The sequence below is a fragment of the Malaya genurostris genome, chromosome 1, assembly GCF_030247185.1.
Source record: "Malaya genurostris strain Urasoe2022 chromosome 1, Malgen_1.1, whole genome shotgun sequence".
In the NCBI taxonomy this organism is placed as follows: domain Eukaryota; kingdom Metazoa; phylum Arthropoda; class Insecta; order Diptera; family Culicidae; genus Malaya; species Malaya genurostris.
This window is the reverse complement of record NC_080570.1, coordinates 122,627,168-122,654,071: the sequence shown is the minus strand read 5'-3', so window position 1 is coordinate 122,654,071 and position 26,904 is coordinate 122,627,168. Positions and strand designations below refer to the sequence as shown.

The 26,904-nt window shown below is 38.4% G+C and overlaps 1 protein-coding gene across 1 annotated transcript in view; it reads left to right on the top strand.

Moving 5' to 3' along the window:
* The first annotated feature begins 293 nt into the window (after positions 1 to 293).
* Positions 294 to 26,904, top strand: part of LOC131425663 (alpha-2 adrenergic receptor) — a 708,037-nt gene continuing 681,426 nt past the window's right edge. Inside the window, exon 1 of the mRNA XM_058587719.1 lies at positions 294 to 1,944. The gene's annotated coding sequence lies outside the window, so the exon portion shown is untranslated. The remainder of the gene's footprint in view (positions 1,945 to 26,904) is intronic.

The following is a 26,904-nucleotide window of genomic DNA, read 5'->3' as shown; positions in this document are numbered from 1 at the left end:
CGGTCATTATTATCATCCATGCACGTTCGACCCACCCCGAAGGAGAAGCCCCAAGGAAGCTGAGAGCATGAGTTCCCTCTGTGGATGAACATTTCCGTCGTCACTCAGAGACCCCCGTGTTTGTTCGCTCTCGAGATTTTCTTCGCAAAGGGAAATTTTCATACAGGGAGAGACTCGGGAGCGACTCTCGAAAGCACGGCATGCTTGGATCATCGACGACCGACCAGCTGGAAAGAACACGTCGGAAAACGAATCGAGTCAGCGCGGGTTGCCTTCAGTACGGATTTCGACTCGTCCCGGGCAAGTAACGAAAAATCGACACGCGCGGTTAGTCGGGTTTCCCAGTTCCCAATTGTTGGGCTCCTTCTGCTGATATCTGTGAGTGAAGGGCTAAGCTTTGCTGCACTGTTTTTTTTTCTGGCTATCTCCATTTCACGAGTCCACTTCCCCCCACGTCCACACACCAACCATTCCCGTGGACCGTGGAAAGTGGCAATCATCGAAAGCATCGACCGGCGGTTCGGAGTTTCGGGATTTTTTTGTTTTTGGACCCTGTTGTTCGACACCGTCCGGACGGTGGAAAGACGGTGGTGTTAGCTGCTGGGGGCGACGGCGGTGGTCAACAAGTTATTGCATTCCCTTCTGTAGGACGCGTTGGACGGGCACCGTCGGGCGTCGCGGTGAGTAATGATTAGGCTACGCGATTTGAATCCTAATCCGAGCACGAACGATGACCGACGATGATGCGTTGAGCTGAAAACGACGATGAAGTTTTGGGCGACCGACCCACCGACGGAAAAAGGCAACGGAAATCGATCTCCTGAAATGTGTTGTTTTTTCCGGCTAGTTGATTCGGCGGGTGCAAAAAGCTATTCGAAGATGTAACGACGATGACAGTCGCGCCCTGAATAGGTAATAGGTTGTCTCCTGTATCTCTCTCTCTTTCTGTCGTCGTCTGTTTCTCGTGCTATCTGCCTGTCTGTCTATCCCTTGCATTTGCCGCTCCAGTCCAGAAGTGGTTGAAAGTCGTACGTTTTTATTATTCCATTGCTTCTCGCGCTCGGTCCGGGAGTGTAAGAAAATCTGTGGCAAATCGCGAGCTGCTGCGATTAAAGCGCCGCCTCAAACGTGCCAATTGGATCATGATGCCATCATAATCAGATTCGAAATCCGTGACGAAGACAATCGCCGACCGTTTCCAAAGGGTTTCGGGATCAGCCTGTTGTGCCGTGCCGTGCCGTTCGGAAACAACAACAACAACAAGAACGGAGAATAGCGCACGAGAAATACAGGAGGACGGTTTCAGTCGTCCATCTGAGAGGAAATTAAATTTTGATGTAAAGGAACTGATTTCTGGTGCGGCTAAGGGAAGAACCATTGCAGAATGACAGGTGGCAGAGGGACGAAATGGGCAGCACCGCCGAAGGTCCTTTTTTTTGCTCACCGTGAGCTCAGTTGAGGCGATACGGCGAAAAGCCAACAAGTGAAAGAACAACAACAACAACAACAATTGCTTGTCAGAAGCGAAGAAGCAGCGAAGTGATTGTCTGTGTGGTGATTCAAATGTGTGATACCGTAACCGTGAAGAAGATAAATGGAAATTATATAAACGCGGAGATAGCATTTCTGTGTTCGGGGTATTTTTTTCTTCCTCGCTACTGCTGCTGTTGAACAGCGAGAAGAATTAGAGAAATTGTTCGTGTGTCTGTGTTAACGTGCAAAGGATCTCCGCTGATAACGAGATAGATAGTAGAAAGAAGCAAAAAAAAAAACGGAACGAGATCGGAAGGCAACATTCGTCTAGCGTTTAGATTTTTTTTTCAACCAAAGTGAAACGATAACGAGAAGAAGAAAAAAAGCGCAGCAGGCGGCGCGAAGAACAGGAAACTTCTTGTTGGAAAGGATTCAACCTGGCGCAGGAATAATCATCTGCAGAATTCAACGGTAAGCGGAACCGAAAAGCATAACCAACCCCCCCCCCCCCCCCCCCACTCCCCCCCTCCGGGGAAAAAATGATGGTGATGGCTTGAAATATAGTTTCTCTTCTGCTAAAAATTATGATTGATAACAAGAACTTAGCTCTAGTATGTTATGCTGAACAATATTTAGTTTTGGTGGTATTTGTTAGAAGCAACAAACATATTGGATATATGAAAGGAAATTAGGTTATTCGGTTGTCGTAACCAATAACTGAAAACCAATATTTCGAATCTGCATGTTATCGAATCAGTTAGGAAAACTGATCCGGTAACATATCTCATCAGAGTGCTAGTACATCTTAAGCAGCCCAAGATTAACCAATAAGCCCAAGATTCAGTGGCCAAAAAGGTCGGAATGATGCTCACATCGCTTTCTAAGATATTGCTTGATCTATTTCACGAACTTATCTTCAAAGAAAAGGTGTTATTATCCCGTATGACATTTAATTTTCTCGAGATCCAGCTTCAATTTTCAGTCGTCGTTAGAAGTAACGACTCAACAAAACAGAAAAATCTTCTCCACTTGGTTCAAAACTGTTTCAATTTCAAGGTTTTGTATGTTGGTTTTATACAAACTTCGTCTTACCGATCTTCGGTTCCTGGAAGTAGTGGCCAAAAATTCCAAAACAGAACGTACAGAGATTTACCAGAGTTGACTTGGCCGATTTTCACAAATGATAGATAGATAGACAGGGTCAAATCCGAATCCGGCTTCTGGTTCCAGAATTTGGAGTGCTCAAAATCTCAAACAGTCATACATGTCAATTGAAGACGATTCAGTCAAGACCGTCGTGAACATGAGCCCAAATGGTAACTCTGTATTCAAGAATACTGTAAACTAGTTTCTTGAGGCGATAAACTTCTAAAAACCTCGCGCAAAGGCAGGCAGAGCTCGCGATCGAAAATGATGTTCGCACGGAAAGACCGAAATCAGAATTTTGGCGAAAAAATTAGTTGATTTTCTGATTTTAGTTAGTTATTTTTTGAGACAACTAAAAAATATCTTACTTTTGCTAATTTAGATTTTTTAATTCTCATTCCCTTATTTCAAATAAAATATTTGTTGAAATGGCTATTTTTATAGTTGAATTCACCAATTAAACGTGCTGTCATTTCTTATCTAAAGCACACTCCATTTCCATTCAACTAGTTTTTTAGTTGAATTAGAGAAATAAAACGTTGTTTACAACTAACATAAATAGTTGAATTGGCTTCTGCAATTCGCAGCTATATGGCGCACTGTCACCGAACAAACGTTAATACCGAAATGACTACTAGCCACTAGATGGTACACTACTATCTGAAAGAATTTTTCAGTCGCGGTTGTCTTTTCTATATTGGCAGGTATAAATACGATGTTGTATTGGAGAAAAAGACATAAACGAAACGTGAACTTCTTTTTGAAACTTTTTCTTCTAAATCGCTGTTTTCTTCATACGACTTCGCGAAATCGACTCTCTCACTGAAAACTTTTAGCACTCGGAAAACAAAAACCGAATACAAGTAGTACACCGGACGGCGTATCCCGGAGTTTGGAAGATACAAAAACATCATTTGACATATACAATTAGAGTGCAACATTCGGAACTCACTTCACTGTTCCGCGGAAAAACATTATTACGCACAATGAATAAATACACTTCCCACTGAGAGTTTACGTCATTTTTACAAATCGGTTTAGGAATTTATACATGGATATGTCGTAACCCATGCGAAAAACATCTAAACAATTTGCAAGCAGTTTCAATAAGACTGTCCTTTTAAGCTTTTCAATGGATTGTTTGGCTTTGACACTTTTCATGAGTTTTTGCTAATAAACTTTTTAATAAAACCAATTTAATTTTTGTTTTCTTTGTGCTGTACTTCAGTAATGATGGTGATAGATAAATAGAAACAAATTTTCTGATTTTAATAACAAAATTAGTTGTCAATGAGAATTTCGTGTTGGATTGAAGTATTGCTGGTTCATGTCCAGGATATTCGCCAACTAAACACATTCTCTAAAAATAAGAGTTTTTTCCAGCAAAGTAAATTCTCAATTTTAACTAATTTTATAGTTAGTTTGGAAATTTTGTTGTTACAATCAACTAATTCAAAAACAGTAATACGAATTAGGCGTAGAGCTAATTTCGCTCGTTCCGTGCGGTTTTTTTTACAGACAGAACTTTTCTAACCGTAGGGTTGTTACGAAAAATTTTGAAATCAAAACACGCGAGATCCGCGCGAAGTCAACAACTAAAACGCGCGAAGTTGTAATTTAAAACGCGCGATATTCGTACGAAGCATTTACACTATAAAAATTATACAGTTATTACTTTCCGCAGAACTTAAAAATCCACTTGAATATAATCTAAAACTCTGCATAAATTTTTTTTTTGAAAGAAGTTAACCAGATTTCAGCGAGGACATTTTTTTTTCAAGATCTTCTTGTTCGGCAGACTTTTCCTTCTCGGTAAGAAGAATTTTAAGAGCTGAGTGGTGGGTTTTTTGCTATTTTCCCGTTTCAAATTATATTTTCTTGGAAACGGTGCAGAATGTAGAAAAACCCACCAGACAATGTTTTCGAAATTTAGCTGAGAGTACTCTGTGAAATTTTCAGAATGATTCATTGAGTTTAGCGGTCGTGTTGTATTTTTTTCTGACTGAAGAACTGCTGAAAATTGGAACGCTCGGAAATGCATACCTCTACTTGTTCATCGAATATCTCGGCTTTGAATACTTGTATCATAAATCTACAGTGACAAAGTCTAGATAATTTAGTTTAGATGCGATTAGTACATAAAAACATATATGTTATCGCGATAAAAATAAAGTCTTGTATTTTTCTGTGAAACAAAGTCCGTTTCAATGCATCCGCCATTTTTTCGCTTTGGTTTCCTGAGGGCATTCTGAAAAAGGTGAGAGAAATAAAATCGGCTCGACAAGGTTGCCAAACACACAGACATTCAATCTTTGTGAAAGTTGAATACTTTTTCATTGTTCATTGGAATCCATGTAATGTCCAACCCATACGATAGATTAATGTGATAAAACTTCTCATCAAAATAATAAAATGTATGCTGGCAACCCGGTACAGTTCGCTCATATACGAGAGAGTATAAGAGAAATACGATGCGCAAAGGGAATTGAGCGAGCCACGTGGTCTATTTAAAAATCAACACGCGACCCTCTGTCCTCAGATCTTAAGGTAGACCACATCAGGATTATCTGATTTAATCTTTATAATTTCCATTTCAATTATTAATCACCTACTATTTAGTTTTTGTTTTCTGAGACAGCGCCTTTTCTTGTCGGACTTTATTCTGAATGTCTTTCTTTTCTTTTTTTGGAGCAGGGAAAAGCCTACTGGAGTTAGTTTCCCACAAACTTGCTATCCAGTAGGCATAAAACTTATTTATCTTTTGCATCAACAGATTACAATTATCCAAACTATACATTTCCTTAAATCTTGTACTTCAATAACATGAGGAACGATTTCTTGATAACATTACGTGATAAATGAAAGCCGGAACAACTGAAACATTTGTTAAATATGCGGTACATGCTAGTGATGGACTCATTATATTCATAATTAGTTTTAGCATAGGAAATCCGAAGAAAAAATAGGATCGAAAATTATGACGTCGAATGTCTAATTGTAACAATTGCAATAGCTCAGAGCAATCGATTCGCGACTGAAGTAGGTCTGCCACATAGCTAGCCTTACAATCATCGCGAAGGACTGATAATAAATCGAGACCAATGCAGCGGTCATGGTAACTCGGTAAGTTTAAAGGATATTTTAATGGAAGACGTCGAAGAGCGAATCGGACAAATTTGCGATGAATCGCTTCAATGCATTGGATACCGTTTTGGTGATAATGTGACCAGATGACAGAAGCATATCCGAGAGTTGAGCTTACTAAAGCGCAATATAGAGCCTTCAAGCAATGTGCATCAAAGAATTCTTTAGTAACGCGGAAAATAAATCCTAATAGCTTCGAGGCCTCGGAGATAGTAAATTCTATGAGCTTCTTAAAATTTAACTTGGAATCCAGAAGAACACCCGGGTCCTTCACAGAGGATGCGCGTTCGAGAGCAGTTTGTGAAATATTATAGTCGAACTTGAATACAGACTTTTTGCGACTAAAAGAGATGACGGAGAATTTAGTGGTATTCAAAACCATATAGTAAATGTTACACCAATTGATTAAATTATTGGTTAAACTAACTGCTCTTATAGGAACTCTGAGTCACTAGAACACTTGATAGAAAAATTTAGATCGTTGAGATACAATAAAAATATAAACGGTCCAAGGTGACTTCCTCGAGGAACTTCATAGGTAACCGTAAATGGTGAGGTTGTACAATCTTCTATTTTCAGTATCAGATATGATCGAAGCCAATTCAAAAACTATCCGTTAAATCCCAGTCTACTTAACTTGAAGATCGTTTTGGACTGATTGATTTTTTCGATCGTAACAGCGAAATCGATGTACACTAAGGTCTTTTTTGCGCGGTTTTTTATCCGATTTTTTACGCAGCTTTTTTACGCGGATTTCCGAAGCTACGCAATTTTTTAGATGGATTTCCGAAGTTACGCGGTATTCTTGTTTTGTCTTAGAAATGCATGAAACGTCGAGATCTGGCGTTTTCTGAATTTTTTTAAGTCAACTCTCTGACACTTTTTTTTCATATTAAATTTTTTTTTTTAATTTTTTTTCATGTTATCTCGTTTTTTCATATATTTCTAAGACAATTGGCTTAAAAAAATGATCGATTTTGGAAATCTGAAATTTTTCCTAAGTTCCTAAATCTGTTTTCACAAAAAAATTTTTTTTTGAGATTACAATCTGGACGTTTCATGCAATCAAACATCGAACAAAAAATTCTTTCATTCTGAGATTTTTTACGCGGATCTCCGAAGCTGCTTGTAAAAAAGGTATGATGAAGGAAATGTTGGTAACTAAATTTGTGGAAGTTGAACACTTTGGCATGAATCCATGCTGAGTCTCAGATATGTAGTCAGAGCAACTAAGTGTTATAAAATCCAGAACTATAATTCCAAACAACTTCGATACAGCGCACAAAGCTGCACGGTAGTTGGATACTTTTGTAAACTGGAAACACATAGGATTTCTTTCATATTTCACGAAAAATTCCAGAACACAAAGAGCAATTGAAAATGTTGGATAGTGGAACTATCAAACGATTAGAACAATTTATCACCACGGATGGAATCCTGTCGATTCCAGCATTAGATAAACGTTTTAACCTTTTCTCCTTCGTTTCTTTTCTTGCCCAACTCGAGATCGCAGAGTATGAAAACGAAGTTTTGTCCATTGAAGGAACTATTTGCCTCCTCGTAAATTTTTTCAAGGTTTTCACGGCCAACTCTACCAATTGCTGAAACTTTCTCCCACCTTTAGTGTTTTGGGGTTTCAAAACTGAGCTATTTTTTGTTAACAAATGATTCACAAATGTGAAACAATGTTTCTTGAAATTCGCGCGAAATCTGCGCCATCGTATCAAAATCTGAGCAGAAACCGCGCGAAATTTGCGCGACCGTAACAACCCTGCAACTGGAACTGTCATTATTGAGTGTTTAAATAAAAAAACCATTTCAATGTCCAATTTTAAATTAAACCATTTTAATGTCAATTTATAGAACACAACAATCCACATGACATGTGGATAGATTTTAAGAGGTGGAAATCCGATTCGTGATGAACGGAAAGAATCTTCTAAATTTGTAGGTCAGAGATGGCTTAGGGTTTGGGATCAGTTAATAGTTCGGGGGAGCCAAACCAGGTGAACAAGGTGGACGGGCAAATAATTGGAACTCTAAACCGTTTATTTTAACCATGGTACCGATGCACATATGCTTCAGATAAGGCCATTTCACGGCTCAATTGCTCCATTATTACACGCCAATACTTGCAGTATGTTTTGTAGTAGTCCTCCAAAAGCATACCATGACAATTCCTGAAAACCGACATCACGATTTTTTTCGACCAATTGAGCCTCCTTTGAGGCACTTATGCCGTTTCGAAGCGCTCGTTTCGACTTTAGTCCATCATCGGGTAATCTTTCTGTTATCTGGATCAAGCCAAAGAAGTGTTCGAAGTGCGCTCGCGTTCGTCTTTTTAGGGCTAAATGAGTATTTGCGGGATCCAGTGACAGGATATCTTTTTCATCTGCAGAATATTGCTCAACTATGATATGCTCGTGATTTTTCTCTTTCCGATCATCGAGAACAACTTTACGTTTTATCATTATTGTCATTTTTTCACCTGGTTTCAACCTTCATTTTATGTAAGTAGTTTTGACACTATCTGTGGCAATGGAGTTTCGACCATCAAGCAACTTTTAAAACCCCTGTTTCACGTGTTCAAACTTTTTTTTTATTCGGTTTCGGATTTTCATTATAAAAAAATTATTTCTTGTGCAAAGATCTTTCGACGTGAATACGTTTTACTTTACTGTGGACCGCTTTTAAAAAATCCACCTCATAGAAGAATGGGTAGAACTTAATCGTGAATATCTCGAGTTTTACTGAACACAACAACGCAATTCTTTCTCCATGTCGTCAGCAATATGATCAATAATTGATGATTAAATTTTCAACAGTGTAGAACTCCAAAATTTAATTTTCTCAAACTTATAACGAAAATTAAAAGGACAACTCATCACGCTTGTTTGCCTTTCTCGTACCCGCGACGACGGTTTTCAGGTACATAGACACTTATCAGTCGCCATGTTCAACTGAATGAGTATAGACGGTAAATCATGGTCGAAAATCGATCATTGCTTTTTGTGCTTTGCACGGAACTGGACGCGGTACGTTTTACAGTACACATTTTATATAAAAATGATGAATAAAACAAAATAAAGCTATTATCAGATGATATTTATTTATCATCTCATTTTTTTTTATTTCTCAGTGGAAATGAAATACATATTTCAATTAAATAAAAATAACAAAATATACGAATCAGGAATTAATCATCAATTGTATACATTTGTATCGTTTTAATTGCCTTCGATTACGATCTTTCTGCAGTTGCCGTCTCGTATTTTTCTTTTGATGAAATTTGACGAAGCAGTCCATGTTTTGTTTTGAGGTAATTCTAGAATTCAACGCATTCGTATCTTAAATTGCACTTCACAATCAGTATCGCTTCCACTGTATCCACTTCCAAGCATGTCTTATCTGTGGTCCAAGTTTTATTGACTGCAGAAAATATGCGTTCCACTGATGCTGATGTTCCTGGTAAGCATAAAATATACTCAACTAATATGGCAATGTCTTTGTACTCGCAATCTGCACTTTTGAGATGGTTGAATATTTCCACCCAGCGATTCGCAATTGAAACGTTGCCAATTCTCCATTTTGTGATATTTTCATCAGTGCAATAGTTTTTAAGATATCTGAATTGAGTGTGCAAATTTGTCGCATTTTCATTAGCATCGTACAAATTGTATTCGCTCAGCTTGTTCATAACAGCTTCGACATCATTCCATTTTGGCGTTTCTTTCAATGCTACCCACGCAAAAAGTTTCAGCGGCTCAAAGGCCCTGTCCAAATATCAAAGTAGGCATTTACAGCAGCTTCGTGTTTTTTCGCTTTAATATGACGTGCAATGGCGGCGTTACCACCACTTGCAGTGGAAAAAATTCTACCACATTTTTTGCACAACACTTCACCTTCTATTTTCGTTTTTTCGAGAAACGGATACTTTTGGCGAATATTCTGATTTAGCGTGTTCTTCCTTTTTGGTGGAGACATTTCTTTTCTGTTGTAAATCAACGCACTTTGAACTAGAATAAACAATAAACAGACCAGAGATACCAGGTACAAAATTCAAATATCTTCAGACAGGGTTGCTAAAGTCTGTATATCCGAAAAAAAAATCTGCAGTTAGCAAGTATGTCTTTATTTCTCTATAAAGTGTGATACGCTAAACTGACTTGACGAGCAAAAAAAAAGTCTGTCAATTTTGACGAAAGTCAGCGAGAAACTAGATTTTCAAAAGTCTGCACAACAAAAAATGTCTGCCGCACTATGTACGAAATCTGCAGATTTACAGACAAATCTGCAGATCTGGCATCTCTGGAACAGACCATGACGAAAAGGAGAGCGACAATTTTTTTGACATTCCCATTCGTTATGTTGCAGAGATGCCATTTATACAGATTTACCTGTATTATACAGATTAAAGCATGCGAATACAGATTTCCTAAACTTAATATAGATTTATACAGATTTCACAAAAAATTGGATCTCGAGACGAAAAAAAAGTTTCATAATCAATGGGGAAATCACAAACTGATCTGAAAACCTTGAAATGGTGTTGGTATTTGAAGTTGAGCGCTTAGATCCCACATCAACGAAATGAAAACGAAATTGTGTTTTGTTGATTATGATTGTTGATGAAAATTTGCCTACACTTAATTTCGTCGTATATTATTGAATTTCTCATTATAAAACCAAGAAATGTTGGGATAACATTATACATATATACAGATTTTTCATACAACGTAATACAGATTTTCTATGAAAATATATGGCATCTCTGTTATGATGTCATGAACAATACTATCGTCTCACAAAAAAGGGCCAAGCTATAAATGACAGATTCTCTTTGTTTATGTGGCGATTCGCAAAATACCAGATTGATTTAATATTTGATGATTATTAACACTTCGCATTAGTCTCAAGCAAAATCCTTAATCTTTCGAATATTATTAGAAACTGAGAAAATTACTATAAAATCGCAGCAATAATCGAAAAAGAACGTAAACAAAGAGAGGCTCTCATTTGAAAATATGCCCTTCTGTCGTGAAACGATCGAATTCATCGTTCGCTGTGTGCAGAAATGCCAGATTCACAGATGAATCCCTGGCTGTTTGCATCTATTTATATTCGCTATGTGATTGTGATATGCGTTGACATCAAATTGTATGGGATATTATCAATTATCAAGTATATCCGCATATCACTTGATATCAGGTATTATTTTTTATTACCACGGAACATAAACTATTTTCGGTACACCAAAATTTAAAGCGTCAAAGGAATAAAATCATGTATTTATTTATCTCTGTTTGAAAAAAACAAGACGTTTGAATGGCAAAATACAGTACAAAGAAAAATACAGTACATTTTATAGTGAAAAACAGTACGCAGTATTTGGGTCCAAAATACAGTACAATACTGTAAAATACAGTACGGATCCGAGCCTTAGGTATAATCCTTCAAACGCTCCGGTTGCGCTCTCATTTGCTCTTTGGATGGCGTGTCGACCAGCAACTATAGATTATCAGTAATCGCGATCTGCTTCTAAATAGTGGGTTTTGGATTCGGGATTTGACTTTTTTGAATTCTAGAAAAATCCTAATACTGAATTTCGGAGATGAATCCAGAACCTGGATTCTGCTTCACCTGAATCTGAGCTTAATTTCAGGTTTAGAAGTTCTAAGAGTCGGTTTCAGAATTTAGGGAGTGTATCGAAAATAACCTATCCACACTTTTTTCTTTTAAATTATAATATAAAACGATATTCTATTCAAACTAAAAATTGATCCTTTATTGTACGAGGTTAAACTTGAGCATAATGAAAACCGGATGAAATTTTAGTTATTCCTTCACGAATTTTCGAACTTTTAATCGAACGCTCTTCATCAAGTTCCGGACAAGTGTTGCATCGCATTTTTTGGACACTTGAGCCCAATTTTTTTTTACTCCTGCATGTTCCCAGCTCCCAGTCTTCTAGAAGACCCTCTTCACGATTGATTGACTTCAAACCACAAGAACATATTGCTTGCCATACCAGTACTTTTCGACCGAATTTCTCCACTTGAATCGACCTGTCCGCTTCGCTCACATCCTCCCCAACGACGACAGTAAAGTATTTTGGAAGGGTTTTTGAGTCCTTCTTCAAATAAGTCTCATCGTCCATCAAAACGCATGCATCCGGACACTGCAAAAGACGCGAATACAATTTTCGGGCCCTTGTTGCTGCTCGCGTCTTCTGTTCTACACTTTGTTTCGAGATTTTCTGATTCTTGTAGGTCTTCAGGTGATTTCGCCTCTTGATACGCTGGATCATTCCGACATTCGTTCTTGCTTTTTTAGCCAAATCACGTATTGACATTGATTTGTTCTTCATGATTATAGATACCACTTTTTGGTCCAGTTTCGGTTTGGAAGAACCGTGTTTTCTGCCTCTTCCTGGTAGCTCATCCAAAGAATAGTGTTCCCCAAACTTATTAATGATGGTTAAATTCCAAACCGCTTCGCCAAAACGATTTTAATTCTTTTTCCAATGCAAAAAAGCGTAAAGCTAGCGGATTAAAATGACCCGTAGCCAACAGAAGCAATAACCGTTCGGAACCTCTTTAACAACCGCGTTAATGGATCCGGTGGGATTTCCCGCCTAATGTGTTTTTTCCGTTTTGACAATGTTCAAGCAGGCGGAAACCAAGCCCGTCGGCGTCCCGGTGACACCACGAAGCCTGCCCTAGACCTGTCTCGGAATTTCGTTTCCATTTGGCCATTCATCTGTCAGTTAGTCTCTTTTGGGAAATCCCATTCATGTTGACCGACCGTTGCCTGAATGTGTCGTATATTTTGGTTCAGCTTTCGTCGGAAAAATGATGACATACGACCACATCACACTCACACTCACACACAAATCTCCGGGCTTCCTTTTTTTCTCTCGTCTGCCGAGTTCAAAACAGTAACCGCCTCCGGATGCAGAGTCCGAAGACCGAAGTCCAAGTACCGAAATTGGAAAAGGCCAAAGCAATTGCTCGAATATGCGGGCTCACTCACAACGTACAATGCCCAAACACATCTATAATCCATCAAACGGGGACCGCACCGCATTGGAACACCGGTCATGACAAATGATTCGAGTAGCTGGCGGGAAAGATAACTGGAACTGTTGAGCATGGAATTTTTTTTGGGTCGTCTACTATTTTTTCGGGTGCCAAAGGAAAACGCCTAAACGTTGTGAGATCTGAGCGGCTGTTCTGCTCAAATATTAAAGCTTGCAGTTTTAAACTCCCGTCTATCTGCCCATTATTAGAAGCGGAATTCCACCACCCCTTTTTTTGTTGACAAGCCCTAATCCTACCGCCTGGACCTAAACGTTACGAATTCCCTCAGGTGAATGATACCGAAATCCCTGGAGTGTTTGTTTTGAGCCTGACCCGATGGAACACCGACACGAACAAATAAAAAAAAATTGGCATGATTAGTCCGAGACTATGTAGCTTGATCGATCGATGTCATAATTGTCACTGGAATTATTTTCTGTTTCATCAGTTCACTGCCCAAAGACAATAACAACAACAACAACAACAACGGGACCAAAAAATAAATAACAGCCCATCAATCATATTCAAGCTTCAACAAAGGACCGTCCGACAAACAGCCATCGACACCCTCGGACCTGACTGAACACCGAACCTTGCCGGTGGAGGAGGAAGTGGCGATTTGACGTGACAAGGTATTAGAGTGGGATTGTCATCCGGGAAGATGGGGAGGATGGGAAATTGAGCCTCCAGTGGTTCCACAAGAGCGCAAATAATTAATGATTTTTAAGCGGCTTTCGGTTTGATCGGTTTCTTCGTATGGTGAAGCTTGGAAGAACAATCTTGTACCTATAGTTCATTGCTCTGAAAATTCCGACTCTTCAAATTAATTTCGTTTTGACGAAAAATCGTCAAACAACAGTAGGAAACACAAAAAATACCAATATATAGACCCATTGCGATGTTGTCCTGCATCAGAAAATTGTTCGAAAAAATTATTCTTCGACGTCTCGACACTGGGGTCGAGACGAACGGTTTGTTGTCAGATACTCAGTTTGGTTTCCGTAGAAATAAATGGACGAATGGTTGCCTTGCATTACTTTCGTCTGACATCCAAATTGCCTTCGCTCAAAAACAAAATAGCATCTCGGGGTGTGGTTTGATTCCAAATGCACGTGGGGAGGACACATTAGGTATCTGATAACGAAATGCCAACAAAGAGTAAATTTTCTTCGAACAATAACAGGATCTTGGTGGGGTGCTCATCCGGAAGATCTAATAAAATTGTATCAGACAACGATACTTCCAGTGATGGAATATGGATGCGTTTGCTTTCGTTCCGCTGCAAATTCTTATTTCATCAAACTGGAGCGAATTTAATATCATTGTTTGCGAATTGCTTTAGGCTGCATGCACTCGACACATACAATGAAGTTCTGGCGGGAGTTCTTCCATTGAAAGATCGTTTTTGGGAGCTTTCATCGCGACTGCAAATAAGATGTGAGGAATCCCCTGGTTATTAACAACTTCGAAAGGCTAGTTGAGCTTCAATCTCAAACAAGATTCATGACAGTATATTTTAACCATATGTCACAGGAAATCGACCCTTCAAGATATATTCCTATCCGTGACAGCCTCCTAAATGTTCCTGACTCAACTTTTTTTTTTTATTTATTTATTTCTTATTCCTTCATCTGACCTGTTATAGTTACCATGAAGCATTGGAAGGGGAAAAGCCCAATTGAAAATAATTCAATCGTCCAATTGGGCGTAAAAACCCCTTCGTCTTTTCTGACGGTTGACAATAATACAGTTCTACATACATTTTCATATTACATTGTGGGCTTACACTTATACATTACAATAATCTTCTTAGTCTATCTTTAAAAACATCACATGAAATGGAAAAATCAAAACGTTCATAGCCACTATTACACATTCCCCTAATGGGTTCGTTTTGTCCATAGTCAGTACGTTGATAGTCAAGTCTTAAAAAGTTCCGCGATCTTAAAGTTCTAGGTGGTACATTGATATTTACTTGAGAAAGGATATTAGGAGCGTCAATTTGTCCCATCAATAGTTTCCCTATAAATACAGCTCTGGAAATATTTCTCCTTTTTGAAAGTGTGTCCATACCCAGTAATCAACAACGATCAGTACAAGGTGGTAATTCTGTCGGGTTGCGCCAAGGTAAAGATCTGAGGGCGTAGCGGAGGAATTTAGCTTGTATTGATTCAATTCGGTTAATCCAAACGTCCGCGTAAGGACACCATATTACCGATGAAGCTTCAAGAACAGATCGGACAAGGGTGAAATACTATGATCTGAAACAGTAAGGGTCACTGAATTCTTTTGCTATTTTAAAGATAAATCCAAGATTCCGGTTAGCTTGTGCAATGATATGGGAGTAGTGGTCTCTGAACGACAGCTGAGAATCAAGTACTACACCTAAGTCCCTTACAATTGATACTCTCTCAAGGAATTCTCCAAAAATAGTGTATCTCCAGAGAATAGGTTCTTTCTTGCGTGTGAATGAAATAACGGAGCTTTTCGATATACTAAGCGTCAATCGGTTACGCGTACACCAGTCGCTGAAGACATCAACTTGTCGTTGTAAAGCCATGCAGTCTTCTTCAGATCTAATGATATGAAATAGCTTGAGATCGTCTGCATAAACAAGCCTACACCCTGGTGGCAAGGCAAAACAGATGTCGTTGTAGAACAAAGAAAATAGCATAGGTCCGAGATTGCTACCTTGAGGCACACCCGACAGATTCGAGAAGCTATTTGATTCACAATTTCCAAGCTTAACAGAAAGTGAACGGCCACCAAGATACGATTTGAGCCAATCTGTGAATGTTTCCGATGCACCTAGTATTCGAATTTTCGCAAGTAGCAGAGTATGGTCAACACAATCGAACGCTGCTTTAAGGTCTGTATAAACTGTATCAACCTGTGCTCTATCTTCAATGTTTCTGATGCAGTGTGACGTAAACTGAACTAAATTCGTAGCTGTTGATCTACCGGGGAAAAAACCATGTTGATCGGTCAATATGTATGATTTGTTTTTTTTTTAACAGAACATTGCTAACGAGAATTTCGAATAACTTAGAACCAGCACAAAGAGAAGTGATACCGCGGTAATTTGCTACGTCTTGCTTATTTCCTTTCCTGAACACAGGGAACATGTACGATTTTTTCCAGCATTGTGGAAATATTCCTTGCGACAGAGACTTATTGAAGATTATCTTTAGAGGAACACACAGTGCATTCGCGCATCGTTTGAGTATGATGGCAGGAATGCCATCTGGGCCAGTTGATGTTGATGACTTCAGTTTTTTCAACGCAAAAATGATTTCTTCGCATGTGAATTGAATGTTACCAAGACTTATAATATCGCAAGGAACATCTCTGAGCCCGAATTTCATCTGAGCAGGATCAATGAAATTGTTTCGAAGACACTTAAGAAATGTTTAGCGAACAAGTTGCAAATTCCAGAAGATGAATTTGAACATTCATTTCCAAGAGTCATAGTAGAAGGGAGGCCTACCTCCTTGCGTTTACTATTCACGAAAGACCAGAAACGTTTTGGATGTTGTTTAAGATCGGCTTGTGTTTGTAAAACATGTCTAGAATAAAGCATGCGGTTATAGACCTTCTAGTTGTTACTAGCGAGAGTGAATTCGTGCTTAGTTATAGGGTTGCGTCGATTTGTATAATGCCGAAGTGCAGCTGCTCTTACGCGTTTCAATGCACGAAGGTGCCGATTTGACCAAGGTGGTTTTGGGCGAGGTCGTGACGCTGGTACATGTAGATTAAACAAATATTTCAGCACATGTGTAAGCTTTTCTACCGCTACATTGACATCAGTTACATTATCCAAAAGAGATCCCCAATCAATTGACTCTAATGAGCTATTTAATCCGGTGAAATCGGTTTTCGAGAAGTTAAATTTCGAGTCTTCGACAGTATTGTTGAAGCAAACTTTTTGGTAGCATGTCAATTCAGCCAGAAGAGGTGGATGATGAGGATCAATCCCAACGAGAGGCTCGACAGCTTGACGCACGTGACAATTCGCTAATGCTTCCTCGTTTATGAACAGTAGAGATGGTCGGGTATCGGGTATTTTACCCGAAACCCGACCCGTACCCGTACCCGACGGGTTTTTGGTCGGGTACGGGTAAAAATTTTTATTTTCAATCGGGTACGGGTCGGTTACGGGTAAAAATTTTTACTGCTCACTCGGGTACGGGTCGGGTACGGGTAAAAAAATTTACCGCTCACTCGGGTACGGGTCGGGTACGGGTAAATTTTTTTTTTGATCGATTACCCGACCATTTGTACTTCACATAAATATGTTTATACGTTGACGAGATTTTTTCATTGCAAAACAGTTCTTCCGAAAAATAATGGTTTTGATTCGCGCCTAGGACCAGACCTGTCAACTGCCATCAACATCTTTTTCCAGAAAAAAACATTTTTTTCTTCATTTAAAAATAAGATCAATCATAGTTACGTGAAAAGTTATGTGAATATTTCCCGCCCTACTTTGTTTATAACATATTTAATAAGACACACTGCCTTAGCTCTATGATGTTGCGGTCGGAATCTGCTTTTCTCGTAGGTTTCAATGGACTGCCATTTTAAAGCTGTTTAATGCAAAATCCAGTAAAAATTATTTGATTCATATACTGCCCATACTCGCATATTAGTCTCATATCGATTTTCGCCAATTATGAGTTAGCTTGAGGAATGGAGTCTTTCCTCGATATACTCTCAGAAATTGCAATGAAAGTTGAGGGTTTGTTCAGTAAAATATAAAAAAATATCAACTCATTTCTGTGTCCCATATGCCAAAGTACCCGCATATCAGTCCCATTCAGTGCAAAATTTCAATAATTTCATTTGTTGCAATATTGGAACAGCAAAGGTGTATTAGCGATATTTCATGTAATAATACCCAGATTTAGCATTAGGGAGCAAAGCAAAGTCTTGGCATTACATTCCTTTCGTGGAATTTGGCCTTTCTGTTTCAACAGACTTCGCAGCCGATTCTTAGTGTACAGAATCATTGCATGGCTAGTACTATGGATCCTACTGACACTAAGAATCCTTCCAGGTCGGGGCTCGAACATACGACAGCTGGCTTGTAAGACCAGCGTCCTATGCATTGAACCGCCAACCTGGGACCAGCATTAGGGAGCACAATAAATAAAAAAAATCGGAAATAAACTTTTGATCGTCTTTTTCTCAACATGCCGATTTCCCATATGGGACTGATATGCAAGTATGTGCAGTATATAAAATGTAGTGTAGTTCTCATATCACATTCAGATACCAGAAAACTGTTATTTAAAATATTGGTTGGAGATTTTCAAAATTTTCATAAAAATCATTAGGATTCTTACCATAAAAACATGAACATTTATTTCAGAAAATCTGCATAGAAGTTCTTCTTATTCTGCACTTCTGGGTGGTGTCACCTCACTTGAAATGGCACCGATTGATGGCACAGCAAGTTGGGCTATATTGCCAGTTAATTTTCGTTTCTTTTCACTACAAGTGAAAATCTCGATGCGTGACAACGTGTAGTCGCAAAAGTAAGGGTGAAAATCTTTTCTCGCGAAATACTCAAATTTTCACCGTGTTCACTCGTTAAGGGTTCCACCGGAGATAACACAGAAGTTCAATGGCTGTAAAAACCACCAGCTACCGATAACATCGTGCGTGTGGGTTTGTGAGGCTTAGTTGGGTTTGTGAGGCATAGTTGACAGATTAATTTAAATCAAAATCATAATTCATTTTGCTTTGTAGTAAAAAATTGTAACCAAAAAAATTTCCTACGAATGTTCAAACTACTTACACTTGAAGGACTCACTGTTCACCATGTTCAAAATTGAATTTTTCACATCGGGAATACACGTACATTGTTTGATTCTTTGGTCAATTCACGTAAACGAACTGATAACACACTATTCATTCTAGAGGATGTTCGCATAACATTCATTTTCGTCACGTATAATACTCAATTTGACAGTTGGAACTATTTTACGTGATTTTTCAAGTGATTCGAATGTGAATTTTTATTTGTGTGTCAAGATAACGAGCACGCTTACTTGTGGTTCTAAAGAATTGGATCAAAAGTCGCATTGTTTCGTAAAAACCATACCTACCAAAAATTGAATACAACGGGTATTACGACATTTTGGGTAAATATGCTTCTCGAAAAATTTGAGTTGATATTACTCCCTTTTGTTGACATTTGTAAATGAGTATAATGTACCAAAGACATTGAAAATCTACAGGGTCCGCCATCTAATATTTATTTTTGAACTAGCGGTTATTTTGACAGAAACTTAGTTGTATCCTTCCGCTGAACGAAAATGGATGTGTATACGCTTGAGGACCGCGTGAAAATAGTGCAATTTTACTTTAAAAATCATGGTAATGTTGCGGAATGTGTGCAAAAAAATCATCTTCTCGGGTGAGGCACATTTTCATCTCGGCGGGTATGTTAATAAGCAAAATTGTCGCATCTGGGGACGGAAAACCCGCACGTCATCATTGAGAAGCCGATCTCAGAGAGTGACGGTTTGGTGCGGATTTTTGTCTGGCGGCATCATTGGGCCTTTTTTTCTTAGAAAATGAGGCAGGAGCCGCCGCCACGGTCAATGGTGAGCGGTACCGCGCCATGATTTGCGATTGTTTCTTCCCGTTACTTGAAGAGGAAGACTTGTACACCTTTTGGTTCCAACAAGACGGCGCACCGTGCCACACAGCCAACGCTACGATCGATCATCTGTGCACAGACTTCGAAGATCGAATTATCAGTCGAAATTCGGATGTCGTTTGGCCGCCTCGGAGTTGTGATTTGACACCGTTAGACTATTATCTTTGAGCGGCTGTCAAATATAAGTGTTATGTGGACAAGCCAGAGACAATTCAAGCCTTGAAGGATAACATTCGTGCATCCATAGCTGAAATAAAGCTGCATACAATCGAAAATGTATTAAAAAACTGGACCGACCGTATGGCGTACTGTAAGGCCAGCCGAGGCAGTCATTTGAATGAAATTATATTCCACAATTACCCGGAAGGATTGTACTTTAACATGAAAAAATAAACTTTGAATTCGGATGAACCGTTTGTATTTTTTTTACAAGTTTAAAAAAAAGTTACATTACATTATTCATGCTTCACAGTGTATTTATATGTTTAAAAGTAAACAAGCATTTTAATGTATTTTTCTTACCAACTAGAGCCTAATACGGCTCGATATCTAAAACACTTTATTTTTTCCATACTGAATTTTGGTAAAATTTTTACTACTCATTCGGGTCGGGTACGGGTACAGGTAATTTTTAATCGGGTACGGGTCGGGTACGGGTAAAATTTTTAATTTTTTTCGGGTACGGGTCGGGTACGGGTAATTTTTTAAATTTTTAATCGGATACGGGTCGGGTACGGGTAATTTTTTTTGCTGATCACTCGGGTACGGGTCGGGTTCGGGTATAAGAATTTCTATACCCGACCATCTCTAATGAACAGAAGATCTAGAGTACGATTCAATCTGTTTGTCACCATACTAATTTGGAACATATTTAAAAGAGACATCCCGTCTATTAGAGTGCAATTTGCTCCCGAAAGAGAGGAAGATGACGGATCGATGGTAGCATAACCGTAGGAAGTATTCTTCCATACAAGACCAGGTTGATTGAAATCTCCAAATAGCAAATGAGAAGTAGAAGGATCCAGTCCACTTGCAATATTCAATGCAGAATCAATATGCTGTTGTATCATGCTTGCGTTGCTTGCCATATCAGGTGGAATGTAGACCACACCCACGCAGACATTATAATCGCGACTACCTATATGAACCCAGAGCTGTTCTAAAATATTGTTACAGTTTGTGTTTGCTTTTGACATTAATCGGTTAGTAACAGCAATAAGTACACCACCGCCTCTTTTTTTACCAACACTTTTTGAGTCACGATCATTCTGGTAGACTGTGTAACCAGGACCAAACAACTGCAGCGAGGAGATGTCGTCGTTCAGCCATGTCTCCGATAGTACAATCACATCAAATTCCGCATCATAAACAGCAACAAAGAAGTCGTCGATTTTGGTGCGCAAACCTCGCACGTTTTGATAGTATATTTTTAGTTGTACAGTAGTAGCATCAGGATCCGGATCTGCGATGTCAGTCAGCAGGCGAGTGACGGAATCGGGATTGCAGACGTCATTCTCAGTCATTGGCTGCAAACAGGAGTTCTTTTGAGGAGGTGCAGTATCGAGTGTAGCTTCGAGAGGACATATACCCTCCCAAGCTTTACCTGGAGAAAAAAATATGGCGGCATCAGGAACTGGGGATAAATTCATAGCAGCATCAGGATCCGGATCTGCGATGTCAGTCAGCAGGCGAGTGACGGAATCGGGATTGCAGACGTCATTCTCAGTCATTGGCTGCAAACAGGAGTTCTTTTGAGGAGGTGCAGTATCGAGTGTAGCTTCGACACATCCATGCAGCGCGAAGTGCGTGGAATCCCGGAACACCTACGTTCGATGGAAATCCCAGAACTGATGGCAAATAAGTTCAGGCATATTAACTCTGAGAAAATATTTCACACGGACGGATCACGAATTGAAGAGGATACTGGGTTTGGTATATTCAACAATATTGTTTCGGTTTCATTTAGGCTCCAAGAACCTGCATCTGTTTATATAGCAGAGTTAGCAGCAGTTCATTATAGTTTGAAAGTAATCGTCACATTATCTCCAAACCATTATTTTCTTTTCACTGATAGTCTGAGTGCAATTGAAGCCATTCGCTCAAACGCTGCTGGCAAAAATGAACCGTTTTTCTTGGGCAAAATAAAACAGTGCCTGAACGACATTTTGAACAATAATTATCAAATCACAATAGTTTGGGTCCCGGCTCATTGCTCCATTCCAGGCAATGAAAGAGCCGATATTTTAGCCAAACGTGGTGCTATTGAGGGTGAAATTTATGAGAGACCGATTGCTTTCAACGAATTCTATAGCGCGTCTCGCCAAAGAACACTTGCCACCTGGCAAGCTTCTTGGGATAGAGATGATCTGGGTCGGTGGATGCACTCAATTATTCCGAATATATCGACAAAGGCATGGTTCAGGGGACTGGATGTGAGTAGGGATTTCATTCGTGTGATGTCCAGACTCATGTCCAATCACTACACGTTAGATGCGCATCTCCTTCGAATTGGACTTTCCGATACTAATCATTGTGCTTGTGGCGAAGGTTATCGCGATATTGATCATGTCGTTTGGATATGCGTGGAGTATCGTGATGTCAGATCTCAACTAATAAATTCCTTGCGTACCCAAGGTATACTATCCAATGTCCCAGTTCGCGACATTCTTGCTTGTCGTGACGTTCCTTACATGAAACTTCTTTATTATTTCATTAGGTCCATTGGAGTTCCAATTTAAATTTTATTTTATGTTAGATTGTTTTCTCTTCCATGAGTTCAACCAATAGCCAACTATATGATATTGAATAAAAGTGATGAACTGATACAAACAAACCTGAAATAGTTAAAAGATCATGTTCAAAATAAATGTATTTTATTTAATGTAATTTATAATAGCAACTCGCTTGATAAAAACAGTGTTTAGAATAACTAATGAATACCGATATACTAATATGATTATCGAAATGTATTAGGCTGAAAGTACTATGTATTGTGGATGACACGGCATAGAAAAACTTATGTATATTGCCTATGGAATAAACGCATTTATGAAAAAAAAAAATGTCTTTACCCGTCAAACGATACTGACGAAAGGGGGTTTGATGGTTGTGTATAGTTTAAAAAGTTGCTTGCGACGTGAGGCCAAAATGGAGACAAGCTTCTAATAAAACCTTACCAGCCATACTCGGAGTTCCATCTCACAATAAAAGTCTTAATGAATATACGGTCAAGTTAAAAAAATCGAGGATTGCGACACTTTCTGAACAAACTTATTCGATGATTCACCAAAATCGAATAAATTTTCAACTAGGGAGAAAGTTCGAACACACGCTGCAATAGGTTCGTTGGTTACAAACGATGTCCGATGGAATCTTCGTTGTAGCAAACCTGTTGATCGTAGAGTTTGATCAGGATCTCTGGAGAATCGTCAAAAAATTTACCGAACCACGGAATTGAATCTTAGTGTGTAAATTATATAATAATTCTAAAGACTACGAACCTAGAAAAAAATGTGTAAATTTAAATTCTCCGAGACTAGCTTTAAAATAGTCTCCGATAATCGAACACATGTTTAATGCATTCTGACATATTTTTATGTATTGAATCATTGTCTGAGTTGTCTGCTTGAAAGGCGGGATATGTTGGACATAATTTTTAATCATTCTTGAGAACATCAGTCATTCAATGAACTACGTTTTTATGAATCGTATCACATGTGGATTTGCGTGCCTGTAACTTTCGTAATTTTTTTTTGCAAAAACAAAACAAACAATCAAAAATTATCTATCTTAGGAAGTGATAAAACTGAGAGTACGGAAAGTGTTCTCGTTGAGGCTTTCTTTCTTTCATTTATATCTCGTTATTTTGGTAGTTCATCTACCAATGCTTTATTGAAAAGTTTTCAGACTTAAGCTAACCTACTGCCTGTTCTATAATGTACATAGAGGCGGGAGGAGCCAGTTGCAATTCTTTCGTTAAATAAATTGTTGGCGGGAGAGAGGAGAGCGTTTTACGACCTGTTACTAATTTGGATGCACGGTACTTGAAGGATAAAGGATGTAAGGATTGGTGTTTGGGATTTTAGTGCATGTTCGGTTTTAGTTTATGATCTGTGATCAGAGAAGGGTTGGTTAGAGATCGTGTGAATGCTGGAATGTGGGAAAGTATTTCGTTTGGGTTAGTCGGGTCAATATTATCATGCTACAAAAGGTTTGAACGAATAATCAAAAGTTCATAAATATATTAGAAATTGTTATTTTTTTTCATTTTACAATGAATTACGAGATGATATTTTCTATGAAAAACGCCTTACTCACAAAACGGAGGTTGTTATAGTTCTCAGAAAAAGAATATGAATTTTACCGGTGACATGATTCTACAAACGATACAATGCATAACTATTCAAAATGTCAAATGACGTAATATTCCATTCGTGCAGAATTTTACAGGCTCCGAGTGTAATTTGCACTTGGCTACTGAGTGCCGCTGTATATATGTATCAATTATTCATTATCCAGATATGTGTTTCGGTGGCTCAGTCGATTAACTGGTGTGCTTTGTGATCTAATGTTTCTCGGTTCAAGTAGCGCTGTTACCATCAATTTGTGTTTTATTCCATTCGATTTCAAGCCAAGTAATTTTCAAATCACACAATTTTACATGCTCTTGAATATAGGTTTGTGTGAAATACGACACAGCATTCATGTGCATCTTATAAGATGTAAAATCACAAGATTTTTACCTTTTTTATATATATAAAAAATAGGTACACCCGAACCTCCATTTACGTAGTAATCGGGACTACGTAAATCGAATTATGACGTAAAAAAAGTTTACGTTATTTGGAATTTTCGACGTAGAAAAAGTTTTCCTTATTTATATGTATTATTAGATATGTATAATATATTGGATAGTTATGGAACGAAAATTATGAGTATTTACAGGAAAAGGATGTTCTAAGCAGCATCAATTTCCAAGATGGTGACTTCCGGTTTATTGATATTCCTTGAAAACTCTTACAATATGGCTATTTTCGGAACGGGATTGATGAGTGGATGTCGGAAAACGATGTTTAAGGTGGTTCTGAATTCCAAGATGGCGACTTCCGGTTTATTGATATTCCTTGAAAACCCTTACAATATGGGTATTTTAGAAACGGGATTGATGAGTAGATGTCGGAAAATGATGTTTAAGGTGGTTCTGAATTCCAAGATGGCGACTTCCGGTTTATTGAAAACCATTACAATATGGGTATTTTCGGAACGGGTTTGATGAGTGGATGTCGGAAAACGATGTCTGAGGTGTTTCTGATTTTCAAGGTGGCGACTTCCGGTTTATTAATATTCCTTGAAAACCCTTACAATATGGGTATTTTAGAAACGGGATTGATGAGTAGATGTCGGAAAATGATGTTTAAGGTGGTTCTGATTTCCAAGATGGCGACTTCCGGTTTATTAATATTCCTTGAAAACCATTACAATATGGGTATTTTCGGAACGGGTTTGATGAGTAGATGTCGGAAAACGATGTTTGAGGTGGTTCTGAATTCCAAGATGGCGACTTCCGGTTTATTGAAAACCCTTACAATATGGCTATTTTCGGAACGGGATTGATGAGTGGATGTCGGAAAACGATGTTTAAGGTGGTTCTGAATTTCAAGATGGCGGCTTCCGGTTTATCGATATTCCTTGAAAACCCTTACAATATGGGTATTTTCGGAACGGGTTTGATGAGTGGATGTCGGAAAATGATGTTTAAGGTGGTTCTGATTTCCAAGATGGCGACTTCCGGTTTATTAATATTCCTTGAAAACCATTACAATATGGGTATTTTCGGAACGGGATTGATGAGTAGATGTCGGAAAACGATGTTTAAGGTGGTTCTGAATTCCAAGATGGCGGCTTCCGGTTTATCGATATTCCTTGAAAACCCTTACAATATGGGTATTTTCGGAACGGGTTTGATGAGTGGATGTCGGAAAATGATGTTTAAGGTGGTTCTGATTTCCAAGATGGCGACTTCCGATTTATTGATATTCCTTGAAAACTCTCATAATATAGGTATTTTTACGGATTACAGTATGTTTCATGACATTTTGTCTCGGACCGATTTTAGCACGATTCGTTTTTGGCAACATAATCGTTCGAATATGACATATTGGAAAGATGGCAGTACTTCCGAATTGAGAACGATTTCATAATTATATTGATTTAAACTGCTTACAGCAATAAATGCTGGAAGAACATAACACCCATATACCATTCGAATCAGTTCGTCGAGATCAGCAAATGCGTATGTGACAAATAATTTCACTCTATTTTTTACCTATTTTTCGAGGATGACTCAACCGTTTTCTACAAACTCAGATTCATATGAAAATTCGTATGCTCCTAAATAAGGTTCCTGAATTATGTTTGGATCCGACTTCTGGTTCCGGCACTACAGGATGATATGTGAAACGAAATTAAAGTTGTGTAACTCATTTTCCTCGTAGATGGCTGAACCGAGATTCAAATGAAATCTAAGAATCATCTAAGATTTGCTGATTTGAATAGTCGACAACCAAATAAACTTATTTCAGGTTTAGTGGTATTCAGTTTTTGATTGGGAAGGTACCCAACAATTTAACTCGTACTACGATTTCTCAAAGGTGTCTACACTGATTTTTAAAAATTTTGAAACAAATGTAAACTACTCGGTGAATTCATCTGCCTTCGGCTACACCAATTTTCGAATTCCGGCTCCAGTATCGAATCGTTTCTCAAAGCTCAATCGTTTTCTCAAATAAAGCCAAATCGAATTTGAGAAACAAAAATTCAAATTAAAATAAACGTATAGTCTCACAAAAAATTAATTAATTTTATCCAATTCTGACTTCCGATTCTGGAATTACAGGAGGATGAATTTTTAAAATTCAAACCGATATAGGAGATGACAATCCCGAAAAGCTTTAAAGTTGGATTCAAAATTATTGCAATTTATTCACTATACGAATCGGTTTGGGTTATGCTGGTTCCTGAATACCGGCTCTGGAAGTACCTTAAATTACCGTAAATTCTAAAGTGGAACTTACTTCGACATATCATGGAATGTTTAATCGATTGTCCCACTTTTAGATAGAGTAATGAGTGATCAAAATGTCAAATTGCAGCGTAAAACGAATGTCACCGATGTCATTAAAATAATGTCACGCCGAAGAATATTCATGAAAAAACACATGCGGATTAATAAAAAAAGGTATCATCTCACTGCTAAGTGGATTAAGCACGTTTTTTTAACTGAGTCTGATTGACTAAGATCTGACAAAAATTGTCTGTCCATGGACTAAGAATGTTTGATAAGGGATGAAAAAAAATCATTAGATTCAATTGAATGACAAAATTAGAGAGGAAGTG